Consider the following 9,551-nt stretch of genomic DNA (forward strand, 5'->3'; position numbering starts at 1 on the left):
GTGTGTGTGTGTGTGTTATAAAGGCAGCCACATCTCAGGGGTTCGCCATGCAAAGAGACACTGGAGTTCAGAGCCCAGCAGGGAGTTGAAGGACCCAGAATATGCTGACAAAGATAAAACGCCAGGTGTGTGTATATATGCACTGTAAGTGTGTGAAAGAGGCTGTGAGAAGGAGAGCGCAGTGCAAATATAGACCGGGGACGGGGGGAAGCATGCTTGTGTTTGTGTGAGAGCGAACGAGTGTGATTACATGATGGCACCGTAACAGGTAGTCCAGCAGCCAGGTGACTGGGCAGAACATGCTGAAGCTGTATCCCATCTCAGCAAGCGACTCCCGTACGTCACTGTAGTTCATCTGTGCACTAAATTATGCCTTCTGAATGTTTTCAAAATAGTTCTGCCGCCCCCCACATCCCCTTCCTTCTTCATCCTCTCCGGCTCACCCCCTTCTCAGAGCCGCATGCTAACGGTAATGGTTGGTCAGAGGCTCTTCTGTCACAGAGAGCTCTATTTCTGGGTGCCAGGATGTTGGTCTCAGTCGCTGAGGGCAGATGAAATCGATCCAGATTGACCTGTCATGTGGAGGAGAAAATGAATGAGATAGAGGAGGGGCGCAGAGGCCACGGAGAGAAAGGGGGCAGCGCAGAAGTATAAAAACAACCTCCTGCTCCATATGGGTCAAAAGTCGGGGGATGATTTATTCAAGACTGGGTGTTATCCCTCCTTCTCCTTCTCCTCCTCCTCCCCCCTTCCTTCCTCCTCCTCCTCGCTGCTCCACCTGCCTCTCGGAAAGGAGTGAGAAACTGGAGACTGCTCAGAAGGAGCTGACTATATTTATCCTTGGTGACCAAAGACACTGTGGTCTAACTTTAAAGTTAAAAATACAGATATCCATGTACAGTGAGACGGGCGCAGTTTGCGTCATCGCCAGGCACCGAGCACAAGTTTGGACCGAGTCGCTCGGGCGCTTTACCATCAGTAGACATGCTGACCGGTCGCCACATTCACCGAGTTACCACCGAGTCACATGTGTAATCACAAAGATGCAACTTTAACAAGACTCTCAATTTGCGAAAAAAATAATAATTCGAGGAGGGACACAAACAAACAAACAGAGAGAAAGGAAGAGAGAGATTTATGGCTCCATTTGACTGTGAAGTGCTACTAGATTTAGCCCAGAGTGTTTGGGCAGAGCTCCACTTTGCTAATTATTTTCCTGTGGCAGAGTTCTCAGCGTGGCGCTCCTTTCTCGCTCTGAGAAGAGAGGCTCAGTGGTAAGTGCTTAGTCAGCCCGACTCTGGGTGTGAGATACTGTTGGGTCCCTGGTGGACCGTAAGGGGGGGGAAGGCGGAGCAGCGTGGGACCAACCCCCATCACAAGGTGAAGCGATTGGAGGTGAGGGCAGGCCCATCATCACCAATCAGCGAGAGGAAGCGGAGTGAAATACCGCAGCTGGAGGATGCGAACTAGCATCTATCTCAGGAAAGAAAATGTCAGTCTCGGTTTGTTGGCTGAGACGTGGTTCCCGTTGCAGATGGCAGGTACAAAGCCACGGGATCCGCTCATTAGCAATTAGCAAAGACACATAAACGCATCATTGTTTACGTCGACCAATTGATGGTTTCTGACTTGAAAATCCTTGAACACTCAGTCCAGAGGAAACTGTCTGCATTCAGTTTCCGTCTTGCCTCTCTATTTATACTCCAATGTCAAACTTGTCCTTCTTTCTATCTCTACCCCTCGTTTTAGAGCGACACGCAGCTCCTCCTCTTCTGTCTGCCCCGCTATCCTCCAAATGACTCTCCTCCCAAACAAACTTACCTTCCTTCCCCTCGCCTCTGTTCCCAGCGTCACTTTCCCTCCTCCCTCCCTTCCTCCCTCCCTTCCTCCCTTCCTCCCTCCCTCCCTTCCTCCCTTCCTCCCTCCCTCCCTTCGCCTCACACTGCACCTGCTTCCCTCCCGCTCTCTGCTCCCTCTCCAAACGTCACTTTTTTTTTTTTTCTTCCTCCCCTCCTCTCCTCCTCCACTTCTATTCTCCCCCTCGTTAGCTTGATGAATGGCTTCACTGCAGGGAAAGTGCTGATTTTCATCCCTCTGTCTGATTTCTGCTGGCTGTTATTAATTTCAAACACTCAGAGAAAAGCAAGTGAGTCAATAAATAAGGAAATGAACACACTTCATCCTGCCATACAGCAGCTCTCACAGTCATTCACCCAGGGTCCTCTGTGGAGGCCAAGTCTGCATTTATACTGATAGAGTTCAGCCCCGCTCTTGAATCACAACATGCCTCCATATTTTTTTTTTTTATGTTAAAGGCAAGAATACAAGTCGTGCGCTACCACTGCGTCATATCAGATGTTTTCTGGAGCATTTTCAGCATCATTTCGCCTCGCTCAGACAAACAGGACCAGAGGGAGACAGAACGGTACGAAGCAAATGGCTCTGAAGAGACAAGAAGTGTCCTCTCTCATCTTTCATCTTTCACACTAGTGCACCATTTAAGAAATGTATACAGAGAGTGACAATGGGAAGAGAGATAGAGAGGATGCGAGGAGGAAGGGAGGAGGGGGAAAAAAAAAAAAGGCAATGAGAAGCAGCAGCCTAACAGAGTTATTGCTGCACATTAAACGATGCTGTCCACACAGTGTGGCTGAGGCTGTATGTCTAAGTGCACATTACTTACATTCCAGGCTTAATGCATTTGTGCTCGCCTGTTAACGTCAAACACAAATAGCCTCCGAGAACAATGCAATTCTCTCAATTTCTCAGAAAGGAAACGCTCGGACCAAAAGTTGTTATTCTCTATTTTATGTATTCAATTAAAATGTTAGGATATTTAATCAATCCAGGATCCCCGTAATGCATGCGCAGACACTGAAATTAAAGCCTAAGATAATATCGCGCTGTTTACAAAGTGTTAAGACAAACAGTCTGCTGGAGTATCCTATTAATACATGAGACACATACACATGTCCTCGCTGGTGTAGTCTGGGCTCTGCAGCCACCGGGCTTATGTTTCTCCTGGCAATTAAAAGAATATTTGGTATCACATTAATAAACACACAGACTTCCTTAATTGGCTGATATATTCCTGACAACTCACTAATCTATTGATTTCAGCTTTGTGTGGCCGTCCTGCGGAATCAGTGTACGAGGCACCAATATGTGTGTGTGTGTGTGCGAAGAGCAAATTAACATTGTTGTCGTTTGGCTGTCATAACTCGGCTCGACTCAACTTTTATAACGAATCTAACGGAGCATTCGATCCAGTGTGCTTTACGGGAAACTCAAGACTGACAGATTGAAGATAGCGCCACCATTAATAACACTAATAGCAGCAGTGAAATCATCACCACCGACGTCATCAGTGTAAAAAGTACAAAGACCACAAAGCCGACACAATAGACTGTGTATAAAAGATGGACGTAGCAACCGTGATGTCACCCAGTGGTTTGCTGAAAACTGTTCTTGAAGCCTCAAGTTTGGCATTTGACCATTAAACCCAGATGTAACAAGCGAGAAGTTAACGGAGAACTTGAGGACTCTGGACAAATTGTAATCTAAATTGGGCCATAATTTCCAAAATGGCCGCAATGCCAAATTGAATTGGATGTAGACATAGACTGTATAAAAGATGGACGTAGCAACCGGCCCTGAAAAATGAAGCCAACCCGGAAGTGTCAAAAACCTGCAATATCACGACGTCCGCTAGTTGCTGGCTCCAAAAAGCCCTGGCTCCCATAGACTTGAACTGGAAAAGAAGTGATCACAGATCACAAAATACTGCATTCCTACAGCTCAGGATTTTTTTTCTTATTAGTTTTCATTGTCAAATTCAATTCAATTTGAAAATAAATCAATACTGAATTTTTAAAAAATCGTCAACATTTTGCGGGGCAAGGGGCGTGGCGTGGCTGGCTTGATTGACAGTCGGCAGCGACGATGCAGACGAAGCGAGCAGAAGGCGGTAAATGTGGGCGGGCAGAGAGGGCCCGCCTCTCAATCCGTCTGACCAATCGCTGCTCCTGTGGCTCCGCCCCCCTCTGACGATTTTTGCGTCACTGGCTCCAAAAATCCAAGATGTCAACCAGGAAGTAGCAAAACCCTGGCTTCATTTTCTCAGTGCAGAAACCAACGGGCGACGTCACGGAAGCTATGTCCATCTTTTATACAGTCTGTGGATGTAAAACTAGCAAATGAGACTATCAAGTCATTAGAAAAATGTTTACTGACGCAACAAATCAAGGGAGAAGTAGGCTGATTTTCTCATAGACTTCTATACAACCAGAGGAGTCGCCCCCTGATGGTTGTTTGGTAGAATGAAGTTTTAAAGTGCTTTTGCGTTCACTTTTCAAACCTGGAGGCTACAACCATCTTTTATACACATTCTATGGTTTAGAAGAAACACCTGACCTAGTTAGATTAGGCACCATTAAGGGCAAAATTGTAACAGTGCATTTTAATTAGATTTATGTGAGTCTCAGTAGACAGGAAGACTTGTGTGGTGGGAGGAAGAAAATCACATTGTGAAAAGCCCTGCTGCCATAACACTTAGTCCTGAGTCTTGACACAGACAGAAATCCATGGTTTGTTACACAGAACAATCTGACAAGTCGTCCTTGAACACTGTTTGGAAATGGACAGGCACATTCATACAAAAAAACAAAAAAAGTTTGCAGGAGATCGGATGAACCCGCTGTCTTATCAAGCAAACCTTAACCAATCAGACCAACTAACCATAAGACGTGATAGTAGAGAGATAAACAGGAAACACAACAACAAGCTGCAGCCTGAGAAGTTTTGAAAGTCTGCAAGCCATCAGTGTAGCTGACTGACATGTTGTTAAATGATTCTTCTTATCGGTCTTTGTAAGAAAAACAAGATGAAACTGAAGATATAGCAGCATGTACTATAAACCTTTCCTGGATCCACCATTGCTGTTTTCAGACATATAATTGCTTCCCACTGTATTCACCATGTTGTCTCATTTAAAACTAACCCATAGCTGCTGGTAGTTTCTCATGGGATGCTGACTGGTCCCGGCAACTGTGGTTCGTCCACGAGGACAAAGTTTGACGCCCTGCAAGGTGGATTCTTGTATGATCTTGCGAGAATCCGCCTGACTCACAAGGCAAACTGTCAAAAGGCGATAATGGAAAGGATGGAAGACCCTAACTGTGACAATGTCAGGACCTTTAGGCCACGTTTACACATAGCCGGTATTCACAAAAACGGATCTACGGTTTCAAAAATAACATTGTTCACACCAGATTGTTTTCAAAAAAATCTTTGTTTACACAAACCCGTATAAACACGTCTTTAAGAGCTGCTATGAGCTGCCCAACCTGTAGGGGGCAGTGTAACAAGAAGCATAAAGCCATGCTAGCCAATCAGAATCCTGGAAAAAACACAACAATGAAAACGTCTTGTTACTTCAACGATAATGGGCCATTTGTTTGGACCGACAGAGAAGTGAAGCTGCTCCTAAATGTGGTGTTAGAGGACAAAACAAGTGAAATACTTGAAACTACTGACTGGGAAACATGTCAGTCCAGGTACATGGACGTAGCCAAACTGCAAACATGGGTCGCACACATGTGACGCTGATGGTGTTTTGGTCGCATACTGTGACGTTAAACTCCGTCTCCTCCTGACTACATGCAAACGTAAAGATGGAGTTTTTCCAAATCTCCACTTTGAGTTTTCAGATATGACCGTTTTCAGTGACTTGTAGTTTCGTCTACGTGTCAAACGCATTGACATATCACAGATGTAAACGGAGCCTTAGTTTAGGGAGCCACAAAAAGAATAGTGTGTGGGACGGAGGAGGTAATGCATTTCAGTTTTACCATGGCTTCAGCCCTGCACTATACTCTATTTTAATAACTCAAGTATTATTTGTGTCAAATATTATAGTTTGACAACTTTACCAACTGATGTACTCCCAGAGGTCAGCCTACACAGACTTAATTATTGATAGCCAGAATGATTGTTGATAGTTTAGAAAGTAAAAACAATGTTATAATTACATACAGTTTCTTTTATTTTTAAAGTTTTCCAGACTTTGTGAAAGACATTGTGTCCTGTTACAAAGAAATTAAAATCCAACACTGATAAAAAAAAAAAAAAGTACAGTGATGGAAATATCCCATTGAGTTTCTGTCATTCCTCATTTAATCTATAAATACACAAAATATTCTGAAAGCTGAGGAAAGAGAACTAGAGGAGAGAGGAGGAGAGAGGAGCTGTATTAGTAGTAGCTGCAGGGCTGGTGGAGCCTGTATGTCTACTTCATGGCTGTGTGAGCGCAGACATAACTATTGTGTTTACAAGGCTGAGTTGCTCTTACTGTTAAATTATTGGGGTGGGGGCGCGTTAAAGGAGGAGGAACAGAGCGAAGGAGGAGTGGGGGAAGTAAATATTTGTCCCTCTCTCTCTCATAGTTCTGGTTAACCAGGCTGAGGAATGCTCTTTGCATTTTATAATTACAGACTTTGGGCAGTGTCACCCTTGGAGAGTACACGGCCTCAGAGACCCGACAGAGGAGGGCTCTCTGTCGACGTGAAGCGTGGAGGCTGAGGAGCGGCACACTTCTGCATGTCAGTGCACTGACAGGGAGGCATGTCCGCTTAATGGCCGTGTGTCGGGAGGTCACTCTGGGAAGTGAAACGCAGACGTGCCAGGCGAGACCACACTGTGAACTAGTTGGTCACTCCACTGGTGTGTGTGTTTTTTTTCTTTAGGGTTGGAAGGGTGTGAGACCCCATGGAAAGAATGTTGCGGCAGAGACAAAAGAAAATTGAATAAAAACCCACACTCTTTCGCCGAACTAAGAAAACTTTGTCTTATCCCTCGCACGCCCGCCGTATTGAACAAACGTAGCGTCTGCAGCGCTCTTCGTGTTTTCTTCCTTCTCCCTCCGCTGCGACCTGGTCATTAAAGGAGAGTGATGAGTTCACAGCTGATAGTGTCTGGTTGCAAGGAGCGGAGAACAGTGTAGGATGACATTATCGGAAGCGGCTGCATATAGATGCTAAGACAAAAAAAAGACACAAACAGAAAGAGAATACTATGGCGTACTTCTCTCAGTATAAACTTCTGTCTGCTTGGATTACACTAATGACCCCTGACAAACCATAATAAGACACATGCATCTCTATGGATACAAGCCATGACCAAAGGAATGGGGCTCTGTGTTTACTTTCCAAGCTGACATTCTGAGACTTGTTAGAAGAAAAACTACAACATCATTAGTTCCCTGTTGATCCTCAAACCAATAGGTCAATGTTTAAAAAAAATAAGGATAGAAGCAAATGTGTTCTTAACATACAACCCAGTATTGCCATTAGTGAGAGGGATGTGAAAGGGGGGGGTGATGGAGAGGGACAAAGCTTTCCCGCCGTCCCTGCGGCTGAAGTGGAATAGTTGTGGTGACGGGTTGTGACAGCTGAGGGAGCGAGGGAGCAGGAGGGGAGTATCACTCCAAAATCCCCAGGAAACGGAGAGGAGGGAAGAGTAATTTAGGATGAACTGCCTGCCGTATGCTCTCTCAAGCAGTCTGGTTTCGTTGTCTTCTTTTGAGCGTGCACGCTGGATCACGAGCGAACGAGTCTTTTTCATTCTGACACACACACACACACACACACACACACGCTAATAGATATTTATTGTATGAATTCTTTTATTAACTCTCCAGTCGCTACGTTATCATAATGATTCAGCCAATAAGTATTAATACTGGCTCCTTGGCCGGATCCCATGGGTCAAAATTAGACATACGTCAAATTCATATGCCATCCCAGAATTAGATGCACACAGGACCAGCACACTGACTCTCATTTCCTTCCCTCGTCTCTTGATAGTATCCCTAATAGACCTCTCTCCCAGTGGCACACTGCTGTTGCAACATTCACCTACTATTGCTTTAATGAGATGTCTGTGCCATTGTGTGTGTGTGTGTGTGTGCTGGTATGAGTGTGTGCGCATGTGTCTGTGTGTGTGTGTGTGCCTGAGAAAGAAAGATGTTAGCGATCCTTGTGGCCCTGTTTATCTCCACCCTTGTGTTGGAGTAGAGGGAGGTCAGAGGCAGGGCTGCCTGTATCCATCTCCATTCCCACGGCTGCTGTCTCACAGGCACAGTGGTCACAGGAGGATGAAAAGACTATGGATTTTTTCTCCTCCTCCCTACACTCACCAGAGCAGGAAGATTAGACAGAAGATGAGCACAGCCTGGCCCATTGAAAGCAACTATAAGCCCAACACTGGAAGCATCTGACCCGAGCTCTCCGGTTCACGGAGCACACAAGTGCACACAAGACATGCAATCCGCGCCGTGCACACGCAAATCGACTAAAGCGAGACTCCTCGGTTGGCTTTTCTGGTTCAAAGCTTGGTCATATGGTGCCTGGATGTTAAACACTGACACGGTGACCTCTGTATATTAACACGCTCCGAGCTCGCGCACATAAAACGCTGACAGAAATAAGTGCTCCCACTCCCCTTCTCAGCAGATGGAGACTGACAGTTGCATGTGCATAGAGAGATATTTTGGGGGGGAAAAACTTGATAGACAATGAGGTGAAGCGAGTCAGGAGGAGGGGAAGAGGAGGGGAAGCCATATGGGGCGGTGATCGTGAGAGACAGAGAAACTGATGTAGGCAAACAGAAACAGGGAGATAAAATTCAAAGCTCTGCTGCCCCTCACTAGCAATCAAAATAATTCCTGTATAATTTGAGAAAGGCCTGAGAGTCTTATCAATTTCCAGATAAGTCTCCTCCTCCTCCTCCTCCTCCTGCTCCTCTTACTCTGCATGAGAGGCCCTGATGACTGAAAACTGACAGTGTACACTGATAGCTGCTGCCATATGGCTGCCTCCTCTCCACTCAGTTCATTTCACTTGCAGCTCTTCCTCCCGCACAAACACTTACAGATGCACACACCAGCATGAAGACACAGGTCGGCTAGCAGGCGGTACAAAGGCTCTGAAAGGGCAGCAGTCACATCTAAAACTGAGCACTGTGAGTTTGCACTGCTTCATGCTTTGCTCTCCAATATATTCTGGGAACTGTATTGTGTGCCTGTGTGCAAGGTTTTTATCATTTTGCATTGGAATTAGCATGTTTTGGGTGTTTTTTAAAGCTTTTTAAAAAATTTTCAGGTGTCTTCTCTCTCCGTTTTGCACCTCATGTGAGAAATAATCCGCGAGCACTTGGTGTTTTTAATTGAAACCCGGGGATGGAAATTTTGATTAAAATAAAACACCAAGTGAAAAAAAGAGGACCACACACTAGAGAAAGTGTGGGCGAGCTCCAAAGTGAAACCGTGCGAGAGCCTCTTAGCTTATTCGTGGGGGGGGTTACTTGCGAAACTTAAAAGAGCAGCAGATAAAACGTACAACTCTTACGTAATGGGAAAACGAGCAATGACAAAAACTGCGAGAAATCTGATTCGCCCGAGCGACGTGGTAGGCGGGGCGTCTGGCGAGCGTTCAGACGCCTTTGATTGAGATCGATCAAGCGGTGGCGCGCCGCATGCATGGGAACGGCGGGGG

The 9,551-nt window shown here is 45.7% G+C and overlaps 1 protein-coding gene across 2 annotated transcripts in view; it reads left to right on the forward strand.

Annotated features, from left to right (window-relative positions):
• LOC103368650 (transcription factor Maf) overlaps nucleotides 1–9,551 on the forward strand; it is a 35,091-nt gene that overhangs the window by 10,761 nt on the left and 14,779 nt on the right. Inside the window, exon 3 of one of the 2 annotated variants that reach the window (XM_008297077.1) lies at nucleotides 6,492–6,584. The exons of the other annotated variant lie outside the window; for it this stretch is intronic. The gene's annotated coding sequence lies outside the window, so the exon portion shown is untranslated. Of the gene's footprint in view, nucleotides 1–6,491; nucleotides 6,585–9,551 lie in introns of those variants that run through there. 2 annotated transcript variants of the gene reach the window in all.

Source organism: Stegastes partitus, unplaced genomic scaffold (genome assembly GCF_000690725.1).
Source record: "Stegastes partitus isolate 25-593 unplaced genomic scaffold, Stegastes_partitus-1.0.2 Scaffold1183, whole genome shotgun sequence".
NCBI lineage: Eukaryota > Metazoa > Chordata > Actinopteri > Pomacentridae > Stegastes > Stegastes partitus.